Source organism: Corvus kubaryi, unplaced genomic scaffold, assembly GCF_017639235.1.
Source record: "Corvus kubaryi isolate FWS band 111438036 unplaced genomic scaffold, C.kubaryi_AGA036_p1.0 split3-73, whole genome shotgun sequence".
In the NCBI taxonomy this organism is placed as follows: Eukaryota; Metazoa; Chordata; class Aves; order Passeriformes; family Corvidae; genus Corvus; species Corvus kubaryi.
In genome coordinates this window covers 28,039,468-28,054,518 of record NW_024582091.1, presented here as the reverse complement: position 1 = coordinate 28,054,518, position 15,051 = coordinate 28,039,468, and the positions used below count along the sequence as shown (strand labels likewise).

At 42.6% G+C, this 15,051-nt stretch overlaps 1 protein-coding gene across 2 annotated transcripts in view; it reads left to right on the top strand.

The window, feature by feature from the left end:
- Window positions 1–6,758: 6,758 nt before the first annotated feature.
- HS3ST5 (heparan sulfate-glucosamine 3-sulfotransferase 5) overlaps window positions 6,759–15,051 on the top strand; it is a 193,443-nt gene continuing 185,150 nt past the window's right edge. The window contains exon 1 of one of the 2 annotated variants that reach the window (XM_042016973.1): window positions 6,759–6,810. The gene's annotated coding sequence lies outside the window, so the exon portion shown is untranslated. Of the gene's footprint in view, window positions 6,811–8,039; window positions 8,193–15,051 lie in introns of those variants that run through there. The other variant, XM_042016971.1, reaches the window with a different exon arrangement.

Here is a 15,051-nt window from a genome sequence, read left to right as displayed (position 1 = left end):
AGAGAGAAGGAAATGCTTCCAACCCCATCAATTCCAAGCAATTTCCCTCTCCTCTAGTTCTGCTTGGATCCTTTCTCCTCCTATAAGTGCAATATCTTAAGTGTTCAAAAAAATGAGACGACAGCACCAAAAGTGAAGTAGGCTGTCAATTTCAAAGCTGGAAATTTTACAGGCACTTCTAGATAGTAGACAAACTTTTCCAGTTTGGCTCAAAAATAAATGTTCAGCAAACTTTTCAGTAGAAGATTATTCTGGGATTTAGAGTTTCACTATGCTTGAAGAACCTACACTCAGTTATGACCTCAGTCTAAAGCATCAGTGGGTTCCAGTGTAGTTTGCACAGATTGTGAAAATATCTTTTGTTTCTGCAGGACCTCTTATCATCACCTCTGGGAGTAAAGTGGGATGAGTTTTATAACAATGCTGTCATCTTCGTTCTCGCTGCCTTTTATTGCTATTACTATTTTTAGAGCATATCCAGTGAAAGAAGTTTCAGTATGCATTTCAATTAATGTTTCATTCTTAAACCGTTTGAATGGTGACATGAAATGGGGGATATTATCCCCTTGCAGTGCTAGAAAATTGTAGTCATAAGATAGAAAATTCACCAAAAATTATCTGGTCACTGACTCCTCAAAATTTATGAGTATTTTGGTTTTGAATGCCCTTCTTAAGTCTGGGTCTCCTGTGCTCCCCTGTCAGCTGAAGTGAGCACACAATAACCTTTCAAAGAGTAAAATGAAAATGTCTAGATAATTTTTATTTACATTCAAAAATGGTGAATACTCATGCTTTAATTGGTTATGTCTCAGTTCTCATCTCTGCAATGGGAATGGTGGAAGCACTGTGAAAGTGAATTAATAATTTGTGAGGTATGCAGATGTCATATTGACTGGTTTCAGAGAAAATCCTCTGAAATGGCAATTAATATTTTTTCTCAGTAGAGTTTAAATAAATTGGCAAATGTGTCTGATCTGCCCAAATGCCAATGAAAATAAAATAAGCATTATACACCTCCCTAGTCATTAAGCAGGACTCATCTTCTGCAGTGATGTCCAGTGTTGATGAAAGAAAAAACGGTATATGCTTTTGCAGTTTTAGGCTGTGTTATAATGTATATCCACAAATAGGAAAGAAGTTGAGTAGAGTTAGTAAAGGCAACCTTAGTTCTAATGTTGCCTAACACATGATGGAAGCATTTTACTGTGATAAGAATTGAAGGGTTCTATTCTTCCATTTCATTTTCCTTCTTCTCTTTCTCTTCCTTTCCACTTTCTGTGTCTTTTCTATTCTTCAAAGAAGAATGAGCACAAGTAGCTCAAAAAGTGGCCCGATACCAACAAGATTTGTCACTGAGATTGGGAAGTTAGACCTGCAGGGTATGTTTCTGCCTGTAGAGCTAGTCAGGCTTGACAATGGCAACAGATGGTCACCCCTTGTGTGGAGCAGCACCAGAGGAGAGTGAGGAGCACTTTGCCAACAGGTTTCACAGATATTTATTGATAACAGTCAAATGCTGAGGTTTGGGATGGTTGGTTCATTTCCAAGATCTGCATGGCAGTATGCTCCAGTACTACAGACTTTTCTGTCTCTTTTTCTGCTTTTATGTCTTATTCCAGTTCTCTCTCTCTCTCCCCCACTTCTGTGACTTCATTCACATCTTCACATCTTCACTGGCTTGTTTCCACCTGACTTTTCACTTAGCCAGCTACGGTCTTCAGTATTTTGATTTCTTCTTTTTCCTTATCAGCATATCCAAAATTATAAGCTTCTCACATATTTTTCCCATCTGACTGCCACACAGGCAGATCCCTTGTCTCTTCCCATGCTCCTTTTCTGCACCTAGCAGTTAGTCATCTGAATTCAGTCTCTTCCTTACCACTTCCTCCCAGGTCTCAGAATTTCTCCCATACTTTTTACCATTGAAATCCCTGTCACTTCATCTTTGCCAGCTTCCCAGTCCCAAGAAATCCAGGGAAGACTTCTTGCATTCCAGCACTCAACTGAAACAGCCTACTTCTCAGTGCAGCTTGGGCTCTAAACAAAATGAAGAACAGGGGAAAAACAGACCCTCTTGCTTAAGAGCAACAGCATTGGGAGATACAATTCCAGGCCACCTCTGGATGTACCTGGGTGGAGAACAGCTACACATATGCATTTAATTGCATGACTCTAACAAACTCCTATTTAACATGTGTCAAATGAGCTTCCAAATGTTCGTGAACTGGAAAAATGTAAATGAATTTTCATGGAGATAACAAGTCATCCTCAACTAAAACCTGCCAACTTGTAAGTCTCTTCTCCATTATCTAAAGGTGCTAGAGTTCTTAAAAAAATAAGCCTTACAATGAATATATTAGCAAGAAATAAAAAACAATAATTGTCCCTCAATCTCATTCTCAGGTATAGCTGAGCCATTTTGGTTGGTTATGCTAAAAACATGGAGCCTGAGATGGAACTTCAGCACACAGAATTTTAGGTTGAATCACTGAAGTTTAGCAAACTTATAGTAAGCTGAAAGCAGTGTAAGTGTCAGGAAGAAACATGGAATGAGCAGTAAAATAATTTAGAATTATTCCTCTTATGTGCAAACCTCAGCTATTTTGTCAATACTTATCTGAATGGAAAACGAGTCAGTAGGTCTTGTATGTTAGTTTTGAACTGAACAGAGTAGAAAAACCATCATAAACCTCTGTGAAAATGATGACTAGTGTGGGTGCCCAATGACCAAATAGCTCTGCACTAGATATCCGTGGATCTTCCATTAAAATTAATGTTATGCCTTTGCATATAATATTTTTTTCTTCCTAAAGAGAATCATGCATGGACATTTGAAGGCAGAATTTGATTCTAAGCCTAGTATATTTGAAGTTTTTTTCCCCAAAATGAAAGTCTCTCCTTAACATGCTAGTCACGTTCTCTTATGATTTTAAATAAGCTGCCTCTCAGCCAATTATTGTTTAGTATGTTTTCCTATATATTCAGAAAGAATTGTCAAAACTCTCAGGTGCTGAAGATTAGCCTGCAAAGCAGAGCTTCAACAAAATAAAGAAGGAGATTGCATAAATTCCGAAATATATCAAGGTTAGATTACCTTTGTTGCTTTGTATATCTAAGATTTGAATTGATTTTTCTGGTATGAAAACAAAGGGGGGAAGGGACTTCTAGTGTAATGCTTTGCAGAAACCAGAAAAGTCAATAATATGCAGACAGCTCAAACATATAGTACTTACTGATTCAGTGAAGCATGGTTTTAATGGGTTATGAAGGCAAATTCCAACCTAACAGACATACATTGGTTATAATTTTTAAGAAATCTAATTCACAAGTTTACATAATCCTATGAGATTCTTGAACACCTTAAGTTTTTACAAAGTTCTTGAAAAGCCCTTTTTTTTTTTCAAAACATAAGTCGACCTGCCATAAGTCCAAAAAGACTTGGCATATGAGACACTTCACATGGAACAGAATGCAAGTTTGAAAATTTGGGAGACAATTGCATAAAACACATTTATGACAGACTAGATGTCTAAAAAGTAAAGAAACACTCTAGTCCATTTTCCAGATTTATTAGTGAAACTTGAAATTTAAACTACAAATCTTGGTTCCATAATGTTATATAGAGAAGTGTAGACATCCTGTACCAATCTGTAGCATTTTCTCTGTCATTTTGACTTTCTCAGAAAATCCTCTTGAGTGTTGAGACCTCACTTGGTTTCAAGTCGTTAATGAGATTGCAAACCAATGCAGCCATACAGCAAGTGTAATAAAGGCTGGGAATTTCAATCTTGCCATTTATATCTAATTTTGCAGAGAACAAGTTTTGCTTGTTATTTACCATCAATGCCTGTTTGTAATAAATGGTACCTACTTCTTCAAGTTACAGTACTGAAAATTAATACAATAAAGCTGTTGGATAGTAGGCTTTGCTGTAGAAAAAGATACAAAAGAAGCAAACAGAACTTTATTAAAAACAGAGGTCTCCATTTTCTATTTCCTTAAAATTATGGCTACCAAATATTTTTATACCACATGAAAGTTGGGAATTTTGAATAGACAGAAACTTCACAGTTTTACATCAGCTAATGTCAACGTGATTACCCTACACAACACATGCAAAGATGGACCAGTATGTGTGATACCTTATACCTCTCCCCTGCTACAGCAGACAGCTCTTAAGTAAGGTGAAAACACTTTGGATTTAGTGAAGAAAACAGAGAGAAAAACAACCAGGCTAAAATATATCTGCTTTCAATCATTTATCATATTATCCACAGTAGCAATAATCACTCATTCATTAATGGCCACTCTTGCTGCAACAGGTAGAAATATAGCCTAAATTTAACACTACAGTGTAGATTTACATCTCTTTCCCGTCCCTAACATCTGCTCTTGAAACCAGGCAGTCTCACACACTCAAAACTTTCTGCTAATGTAGCAGTCATGTCTTAATTTTATTACTGATCTTAATGAAAATGGGATCAAGACTACATTTTCTTGGATTAAATATCCAGTAAAGAGTCTTGGGCCTTTCTCTTTGGGCTACGACAGCATGGTGCCAGCTGACTATGTCTGAAGAGCTTGTTAAGGGGACAAAAAATACACCACTAAAACTTTCCTCAAGCGAGTGAGTCCTATGAACTTAAATCTTTTAGCATTTCCAAGAGTCTCAGGTTTGGTGTTTTTGAGAGGACTTTTCCTAAACCACAGAGGATTTAGAAACAATGTGTGGAGGTCTTAAGAGGATGTAGGTGTTATCTTACACTCTTCATTATCTAATGAGCAGTAGGATGTGTTTTACAGCACAGCCTGACCATGGCAGAAGGAATAAAGGTCTTCTTTCCTGCTACCTCCTCCATATGAGATTGAATTTGTTTACAGGCCCAGCTACTTCTGTAAGACACAAGCTTCTTGAATTCACTGTTGTCATCCAGCTAGCCCTACTCCCCATCCCCATCACATTTACGATTCTTTTCCCCCAGATCCTCAGGGGATTAGTCATCCCTCTTGCACATGCTATCTATCCTCCACACTCAAGAGAGATAGCTTGATTTAGCAGTGACAGATACAATTTCTCTGAATGCAGACTTTCCAAAACAAATATTTTGGCTATTAGGGCCACAGCCTAATATCCTACACAAAAAAAGAGAACCACAGAAAACATTGTATGCTTCCTTTTATTTTCACAGATGTATTTCTATTACCTACGTTGTTTGTGTAAAGAATAAGGTGTAAGGTATAACTTTCATATTCTTTCTGTATCAGTGATTCTATGACTTCTCCTCCAAGTGGTAGCACTTTTTCATAGCACTCTGCAGTAGGCTGAGAGTTGTGTTTTGAGCTTTGCCTCTTTTTTATTCTAATTTTCAAATTATTTTAAGATATGCTATTTATATAATAGTTTTATATAGAGAGAGCATGTATACATGCACAAACATTTATATAAGAATATATAGCTTCACGCAGAACGTTTTTTGATTAAGGGGTTTATATGTGTGTATATATTTATAACACATGAAAGGGGAAAAAAGGCCCTATATATCCCATTTTCATACTCTTATTTTGATTATGTAGGGCTTTGCTTGGTTTATCTCTGTAAAAAGAACTGGAACTAAACTTTGAATGCCAGAAAGTCTAAGCAGTATTTAATCCAGTGGTGAAGGTAAAATTATCCAAAATCCTTCTTATAAAATAAGAATTTTTAATATGCCTCTGTCCACCTTTATACATATTGCCTTAAGCACAGTACAATGTTTTTGCCCATAAAATGAACACAAAGTAGCTAAAAACTACAGTATTATTTCTTTCTTATAATTTTTATTGTCGATACCCTATTTTTAATTGCAACATAGGAGCGGGGAGTTTACTATGAAAAGAAAATGGCTTGTCTTTAAAATGTAAGAATTTAATCATGTGCTATTGCCTGCCAACAATGAGCTAAAGAGGTTAATGGATCATAGGTCTGGCAAACAGCCACGCTGTCTCCGGCTCGATACATTTAACTGCATAATCTGGTTCAAGATTTGGTGCTAGTTTTTTAATCAGGGCATGAACGGTTGATAAATAAAAGTTAGGTTTTTTCCAGTCTTTTTTTTCCTTTTTTATTTTTTTTTTCCCCGGAAAACAGAGCCATTTGTCACTGATCCCGAATCGCACGGCAGGGGGAGCGAAGGGAAGTAGGCGGGGACCTCCCGCGCTCCCCGTGCCCCGGGATAGGGCGCTGCCCCCGTTAGCTGCCGCCGGGCACTCCCTGGCATCCCTCCGGCCGGGCATCAGCGCCAGCTGCCCCCTCTCCCCGGGTCGCCAAACTCGAGGGCCCAAAACGCCAGAGGAGCACTCTCATGGATACTGTACACACACCCTTTCCCCCAGATAACTCCACTTGGGACTCCGAAACCACCACCTGGAGCCACCTCTCCATCAAAAGAGTGGAGTGTGCGGGATGTGATTGGTTGGGTTTGGGTTTTTTTTAAAGAAAGAGAGATCACGGAAAAAGTATATAGCTCCCCCTCTCCCATCTTGCATGTTCCTTAGGCACACTGTTGGAGGAGCCGAGCAGCAGCGGCAGCGTTATAATGCAAATCACTAAGCGAGCAACTTTCAATGCTGTTGTGGCTATTTTTGATTTCTCTCTCGAGAACGAGCTTTTTTTAGTGTGCGTGTTGCCTTTTTTCCCCCCTTCCCGTTTGATTCTTATAGTCATGCCCTCCCTCCCTTCTCCGCTTGCTCCCCCCTCCTCCCCCAAACATCCAGCAGTAATGGTGCACCGTCCTCGGTCCTCTTCAGCGGGTCACTCCGCTCGGGCAGGAGGTGAGCGGCCGAGGGGGGAGCGGCGTTAGCAGGGATGCGCTGGGGCACCGCACCTCTGCCCGGCAGAGGCAGGCCCTTCCCGCTGCTGCTTCATTCCTCTGCCTTCGCTTCTGGGCCCCGCCGGCCGCTCTTGGGGGCAGCCGACTTCCCCTCTGCGTCCCCCGCTTCTCCCCCTCCAGCCGCGTCCCGGCGGCGGCAGCCTCCCAGCGCCACCTCAGTGACTGGGGGAGCCCAGCCGCCTCCCGCGGAGGAGCCAGCGCCGGCGGAGGGCCCTGCCCGGCTCTTCCCTCGGCTGCAGGGCGAGCCGACAGCACCTGGCTGCGTTGCCCGCCTTAGAGGACTGGGAGAGAGAGAAGGAGGAAAGGAGGGAAAAAAGGGAGGGAGGGAGGGAAAGAGGGAGGCTCCTCCGTGCGCGGGGAGCGGCTCCGGCTCTCAGCTGGGCGCTACCGGCAGCGCGGCTTCTGCCGTGCTGCACCGCGGGCGGTGACGGCTCCCGGCGCGACGCGGGACCGCAGCTCTAGGGCGGGGGGCTCAAACCTCTGCCGGGAAGTAGAGACAGAGTTTTGCGATTTTATCTTTTCTTTCCTAGTGATTGGGCTTTTTTTATTACCATTATTTTTAATCCCTCCCCCTGCTCCCCCCATTCCCCCGGCGGTGCGTGTGGCAGCGGGGAGGATGCGCGCCTCCCCCAAGCCGTTCCCCGGCAGCTCCCGCCGCGGCTGCGGGGCGCTGGGGGCCGCGGGGCCGGGGGCGCGCTGGGCCGCACCTGGTGGCACCGCCATGCGCGGGCTGCGCCCCCTGATCTCCCCCGCCACTTCCCGCCGCCCTTCCGTGCCTGAGTCTCCCTTCGCTTGTGTCCAGCATCGCGCACACACGCACACGCCGTCACGCACGGAGGCACTCACTCACTGACTCTGCCGAGCTGCCCAGGCTGCCGAACAGCACAGCGCAGCGTCGCGCAGCCCGCCTGGAGCCCCCTCCCTCCCTCCTCCCTCCCTCCTCCCTCCCTCCTTCCATCCATCCCTCCCTCTCTCCTCCTCCTCCCTCGCTCCCGCCCGCCCGCCCGCCGCTCTGAAGGATGCCCGGTAAGTAGCGACGAGGACCGGCACCTCTGCCGGTGCGCGATGTGAGGGGTTAGGGACTGCTTATACCGCTGCCGCCCGCCGGGGGGGCGCAGGGCGGGGGGGGCGAGGGGAGGGGAGGTGACAGCGATCCGAGGCAGGAGACGGCGGGGCTCGCCGGGTGCTCCTCAGAAGGACTTTTAGCTGCGCGGCCGGGGCTTGGATGTGGGCGCCGAGGGACGGGGTCTGTGCACCGCAGCGGGCACCGGCCGGGGCGGGGGCGCTTCGCCTGCGCTGCGGGTTGCTGCCTGCAGCACCGCGGTGAGTACGGGGCTCCGCGCCTCGCCGGGGTCCCCCGGGGGCGGGTAAGGGGTGGAGGGTGCCCTGCCGCGCTTGGGGCTCCCTCCTTGGCGGCGCTGCTCCGCGCCGTGCTGGGACCGGGGCACGGAGGGCACGGTGCCCCCGCTACGCTTCGGGGACTGTCCGCTGCTACTCCTCGGTTTTGGCCACGTCTCCAGGGGCTGCCAGCGTTGTCCGGTGTTTCGGGCGCCGCGGTGCCACCAATCGGACACGGAAACGGAGCTCCGCCGGGCGCCTCACCTGCGGAGAGGAGCACCCAGGTGCTGCGCACCGGGGCGTGGGGAGCAGAGCGGAACCCCGGCCGGTGCCCCGGCACCGCAGCGAGAGGGTGCCCGCGGCTCCCCTGCCCGCTCCCCGTCCTGCATGCTCTATCCTCCTGCGCTGCAGAGGGCTCCGGTGGGAAAACGCTTGTCCCTTAGGGAAGCGTAATGTTTGCAAAATGTTTGCTAACAATTAGCGGGTGGCTCCGCTCAGCTCGGGTTTGCGCACGGCTAACTCCGCTCTGGCAGGGGCTCAGCTCTGGCTACCGAATGCCAGGGACACCGGGCAAGGGGCTTTTTGTTCTCCTAGACTGCCTGGTGCGATTTGTGGGAAACACATATAAAAGCTCACAATTGCTGGTGATTTTTTAGTGGACTTTGGTAAATCATTGAAATTTTTTTTCTTACTTTTACTGTGTGTATTTTGACAATGATCTCACTGTGTTTCGCATGCTGGATATGGTAACTCTGCCACTGAAGTCAATGGCAAAACTCCTGACTGACTTCAGAGGAAGACAGTTATGGTCAATACGGAATGAAAGGGACTGGGCAGAAGGTGGAGAGATGGCAAAATGAAAGAGATGTATAAAAGAAACTTCATTTTAGAAGCTAGCTTTTTAACCAATGAGTTTTAGCAGCACTGTGTCAGAAATGTCTTCTAGATTTGCATTGCCACTTTGCACTAGAGAAATACCAGAATGATCTCTTGATGTGTTGGATATCAAGTGGGCTGAATCCGTTTGTTCTACCCACAGACATTATAATGTATTACTTAGTAACTTATACTTTTCCAGTGCTGTATATCTTTTTTCTCACTGAAAAGTTGGAAGCAGAGGGAGCCCACTGAGACAATTAGATGGGCTCTCATTGACTTCAGTGGCCTGTGAATCAGGCCAAGAAAGGCTCAATAGAGAAGTAACAAGAGAACTGTAGTACAGTTTGTAAGGAAAGGTGTTGCATAAGCATTTAACTCATGAACACCCTCCCTCTAGAGAGGAGAAAAATCTAAATGTACATTAATTTTTTATCCCATTTTATCCAACTCTTTCACAGCACAGATACAAATAAGAAAAAATGCTTCTGATTAATAATTAAAATGCCCATATTCATATGGATTGCAAAGAAGATTTTATGCAAAAAAAAAAAAATCCATTAGCAAATGGAAGTTCTAGTTCACAGAATGTCCTCTGTTCAGTGCAGTATTTAGATCGAGAGCAGTCAGATATATAATGAAGCACCAAATACAAATATTGATATTCAAATGGCAAAAGTTAGATTTATTCCTGTAACCTGACTAACCACTCTCAACTGCTTGGAATGCCTTAAAAAGGAAAGTGTGGTTTGTTTTTTTTTTCAAACCTGAGTGTTGAAAGAACCCCCAAGCCCCCCATATGCTGAGTTTTGTCAAAAACTTGTCAAGTATCAGAAGTATGCCCATACTTCCTGAACAATGTAACTATTATATTGATAGGTGTGTTGGGGTGGCTCTGGCTGGATGCCAGGAACTCACCAAAATGGTGTTATCACTCTCCTCCTCAGCTGAACGGGGAAGAGAAAATGTAACAAAAAGCTCATGGGTTGAGATAAGGACAGAGGAATCACTCAGCAGTTACTGTCACATGCAAAACAGACTCAACTTGGGAAAATTTGTGTAATTTATTACCAGAGTAGGAAAACAAGAAATAAAAGCTAAATACTAAACATCCACTCTTCCCCTTCCCCTCTCAACCTCCTCCCTCCCCTGTCCATTCTTCTTCCCAGGCTTTACTTGACACCCTAATTATCTACCTCATCCCCACCTGGGGTTCAAAGGGATGGGAAATGAGCATTGTGGTCAGTTCATCACATGTTGTCTCTGCTGCTTCTTCCTCCTCAGGAGGAGGACTCCTCACACTCTTCCCCTGCTTTGGTGTGGTGCTCATCCCTTGGGAGACAGTCCGCCATCAGCTTTTCCAACAGGTCCTTCCCATGGGCTGCAGTTCTTCATGAGCTGCTCCAGAGTGGATCCCTTCCACGAGGTGCACTCCTTCAGGTGCAGACTGTTCCAGTGTGGGTCCTCCACAGAGAGACACTATTCCAGTGTGGGTTCCTCTCTCCACAGGGCCACAGGTCCTGTCAGAAGCCCGCTCCAGCGTGAGCTTCCCAAGGGGTCACAGCCTCCTTTGAGTACCCACCCACTTGCTGTGGCACAGACTTCTTCATGAGCTACAGGTGGATCTCTGCTCCACCATGGGCCCCCATGGGCTGCAGGGAGACATCCTGCCTCACCATGGTCTGCACCACGAGAATCTGCTCTGGCATCTGGAGCAACTCCTCCCACTCCTTCTTTTCTGACCTATTGAACTATTGCTCTCACATATTCTCAGTCCTCTCTGTGACTGCAGCTTCTCTTGCTCACTCCTGTCTCTGGCTGCAGTTTCTGCTGGTCAGGGTCTTTTCCTCTCTTCTTAAATCTATTATCCCAGATGTGCTGCCACCACTGCTGATGGGCTCAGCCTTGGCCGCTGGTGGGTCTGTCTTGGAGCTGGCTGGCATTGGCTCTGCAGGACACAGGGGAAGCTTCTGGCAGCTTCTCATAGAAGGCACCCCTTCAGCCCACACCATTAACAAAACCCAATACAAGAAGAGAAAGCCTTTCTCAGTTATGGCCCAATAATGGTGTTTCCCATTTAAGTACAAGTTTGTGTTAATAGGCAAATATAAAAACAAAGTTTGAAGTGCTGCATCTCTTGTTCAGCTTTATTTGTAGGCATCTGGTAGAATTGTCATTGAAGTGAACTGAATGTGTCACTAATACTTAACTGTGAACAGATTAAGATGTTCATGTTACAGTGGGGAAAAAAAACTGCAAAATGGACAAATGCTTCACTGATTATCTCTTCTCTCCTTGCAAGTCCATAGGCAAGACAGACACCTCATTCTTAAAATGCCATATTGCAGGTTTCTTTCTAATTTTCCTGTGAGTTCAAATGTTTATCACGTGCCATGTATGGAAGTGAAGGGTACATGGGACATTACATGGAGTAAAATTTTGTTAGAGCTACTTTGTTGCTTCCTGTATTTTCCATTCTATCTGCTGTTTGCTAACACGTTGTGATGCCACAACCTATTTTTGTTGATAATACTTCTATTTCAAGTCAAATGTGAAAAATATGGTAATTACTTCAATATTAAGAGGTTTTGTTTTTTTTTTATTGGGGGCTATGGCAGAGTGTGATGATGGTGCTTTTTTTAAGATCCAAAGCAGTTCTCTTTTCTTTATTAAATGAAGAGAGTCTGCAGTTCTAAAAATGAAGATATATATTTGAATAAATCTTTGGGTTTGTCTGAGAGCCATTGTTTGAAATTCTGTGGTTTTTTTCATTTTGGTGTTTCAGTACTTCTTCAACGGTGTATAGGGAGATTCAAACAGATCTTGTGGATAGCATCTCCAAAATAGAAATTTAGTTTTTTAGGCTTACCTGTAAGTGAAGCATATATTAGATTTGAGTATTTAAGGCAGAGTTGAATGAAGCCAGATAATGAAGTACCAGGAGACTCCAGGACATGATTCTGAATAACCATTACTCACTTTTAGCAGCTTTATAAACCTCATCCTTTTTTGAGGAGTAAATGCTGTTCATCTTTATTTGGACGAATATTTCAAGACTATTTCTGCTGTCCCTTGCCTGACTCTGAAACATGTTTATACCCTTGTATTGCTATGGTTAAGTGAATGGTAGCAAGCATTTACAGGTCTATTGGTATTTGAATCTAGGAAGCAACATTACTGGGATTCTTGAAAGTCACCTAAATTTTGTCATTATTGCACCTTTAAGACCATTTTCAAAATAAATTTTATTGTTTTTTAGTCCTAGAACATATTCATTGGATAATTTATTTAGGACTATCCAACTATCCAACAATTGGATAATTTATTTAGGACTATCTTCTATCCAACAATTTAAGAACAAAAACCTCCACTGTAGCTCAAATCAATCAAAATATTGGGTTTAGGTTATACATCGTACATATGGAACCTGGCATGTAAAGCAGATGGTATGTAAAATTATGCATAGCATGTCTGGAGAGCCATACAATATCTAAATGCAGTGCAACAGAACAAGGAAAGAGTGTCACGTGCAACTTAAAATATCAATCACTGGACTATGTCTAGTTTCAGCTGCGCTTTGTTTCCACGCGTGTGTGTGTGTATTTGTGTGCGCGTGTGCGTGCACTCAATTTTCTCTTACTGCAGCCGCGACATCTCCTTGATAATATGATCTTCCTTAGAAAAACATGCAGACTGAAATGATATGCTACTGGCTAAATGGAATAAAAAGATGGTTATAGAAGAAAAACTAGCTTGGTTCAGTTTGGGCGCAGAACACAAATGCATGGAAAATAAAAAATAAATAAATCAAGAACAGAAATATCAGTCTTTTAAGACAAATGGCCAGATACTGCTTACTACCAAGATTGTGTTTTTCTATGTTATTTATGCTGTTGGTTTGCCCAACAGCACTTAACAGTACTTCTATCCTGTTGCATAAATACTGTTAGCTCCACATTCCCTTTCTCTCTCAAGTATTACAAGTCTGTAAGCACAAAATTTCTTCCTGAACAAACAAGCATTACTGTGTGTTGTTAACACAATCAGATGAAATGGTAATTACAGAAAGATTCACATCAGCAAAACCCTTAAATAAATATTCGTCTTTAAGCATGTGCTGACCTCAAAGGGACCTAATCACATTTTGTTGAACAAAGATGCTTTTGTGATCAATGATCATGAAAGGTAATAATTTTCCCAAATTTATTCAAACATTTAAATCTGTGGTTATAAAATTTTGTCTGCACCAGACAACTTTAAATTTAACTTCCAGGGGAAAGTCTTTAAATATTTCTACTTATTTTTTAAATGTTTTTTATACTTTGGAAGGCTGGAAGCAATTAACTGTTTTAAAATGGGTTGCACAGCCATTCTCTTTCATATTTCTAGTCAAAATGAACTTTTGTAGATAAGATGTGAAGGATGACGTTTATAATGAAGGACTACTGCAAAGTGAACTTCAGATACATTAATGAACTAACACTGCACAAGGTAGACTTTAATAGCCAATTCTGTAAGATTCAGACATTTTTCAAGGAGACAAATTGAAGGAAGGCCTTCATGGTTAAACTGTTGAATATCCCCAAATATTTTTAAGGATTTTTAAGGTACCTGAGTTGATATACAATGTTTCACGCTACAAAATAAATAAATAAATAATTAGATGACTCCTGTACTTTTTCTGCACTAAGACTCTAGTCCCTATGCCTTTTATTTTTTGCAACAGTGTTGGTTTAGAAATACAGCTCTGTGTCTAGGGGACTAAAGGAACACATTTGTCCTCATACATTACAGAACAGTTATCTAACAATTTATTTCTGTTTTGGAAATGAAAGAACTTTTATCCATTCAAATCACTTTAATACAATCTTATATTATAATGGCTTGAAAAATCTTGAGTGCACACAGTTGCTGGAGTCTCCAAAGGACTGTCATAAATAAAGCTATTAGACTGTATTATAGCAGACACATATTCAGAGTCTACCAAAGGATGACAGGATTTTACATTACAGAAGAAAATGTTTAAAAATGTCTGCGAATTACCAAAAATTATCGGTAAAAGGGCTTAATAAACTGATTTATAATACATATACCTGTGCTATTTTTCTTTTAAAGTATGCAAATGCAACATTAACATTAATGAATTATTCCTATGTAGAATTAAGTAAGAAATGAGACAAGAAATAAGGGGTTTGTCCTCTACAACAAGTGCTTAAGCTTGCTCAGCAGCGTGTAAACTTTCTGTGCTAGCTGACAGACATTCAGCCTACATCAAAACCTCCGTTTGCAACCTGACATTGCTGCTGTGATGACAGCCTAAGAAAACTGGCATCTCATGAGAGATAAGTCAGTTTACATCAATGGAAATGGATTTGCACTGCATCCTGGATTCTGTGCAGACAGGTTTGTTTTTATTTCTCCTCTTACTGTTATAGAAGGCATGACTTTCACCAGGTATGAAAACAAAAATGAGTTTGGCAAAACCCTGAATGAACTTAGAAACAAATTTGGAAATGGTGGAGACAGAGCTAAACGAAGTAAAAATTAAAAATAAGGATATGTTATGTTGTTGGTTTGTTTTTTCAAGAGAGGAAAAGGTGCACTCTTTTATGAACGATCCCTAAGACAGAAGTAAGACATAAAAAAGTGCAACTGAGGTTAAAAATAAAATTATGAAAGTTGAGTTACCTAACATGTTCTGGCCACGGGAGAAGTAACTAAAGCTGACATACCAGCAGGATGGGAGCCTCAAAAGAAGACTAAAGCCAGAAAATAACCATTTCCCATGTTGGAAATCCAGATGGCCCTAACAGATTTTGTGTGCATTTGTATACACATTTATCTGTGTGTATACATGTGCATACATATATACTTTTTTTTCTTTTAAAATTAAAATCTGTATAATGCCCTACTTTGTTACTGATTTCCTCACCCCAGCATGGATTTGCTGGTTCTTCTTTCTGTCTGA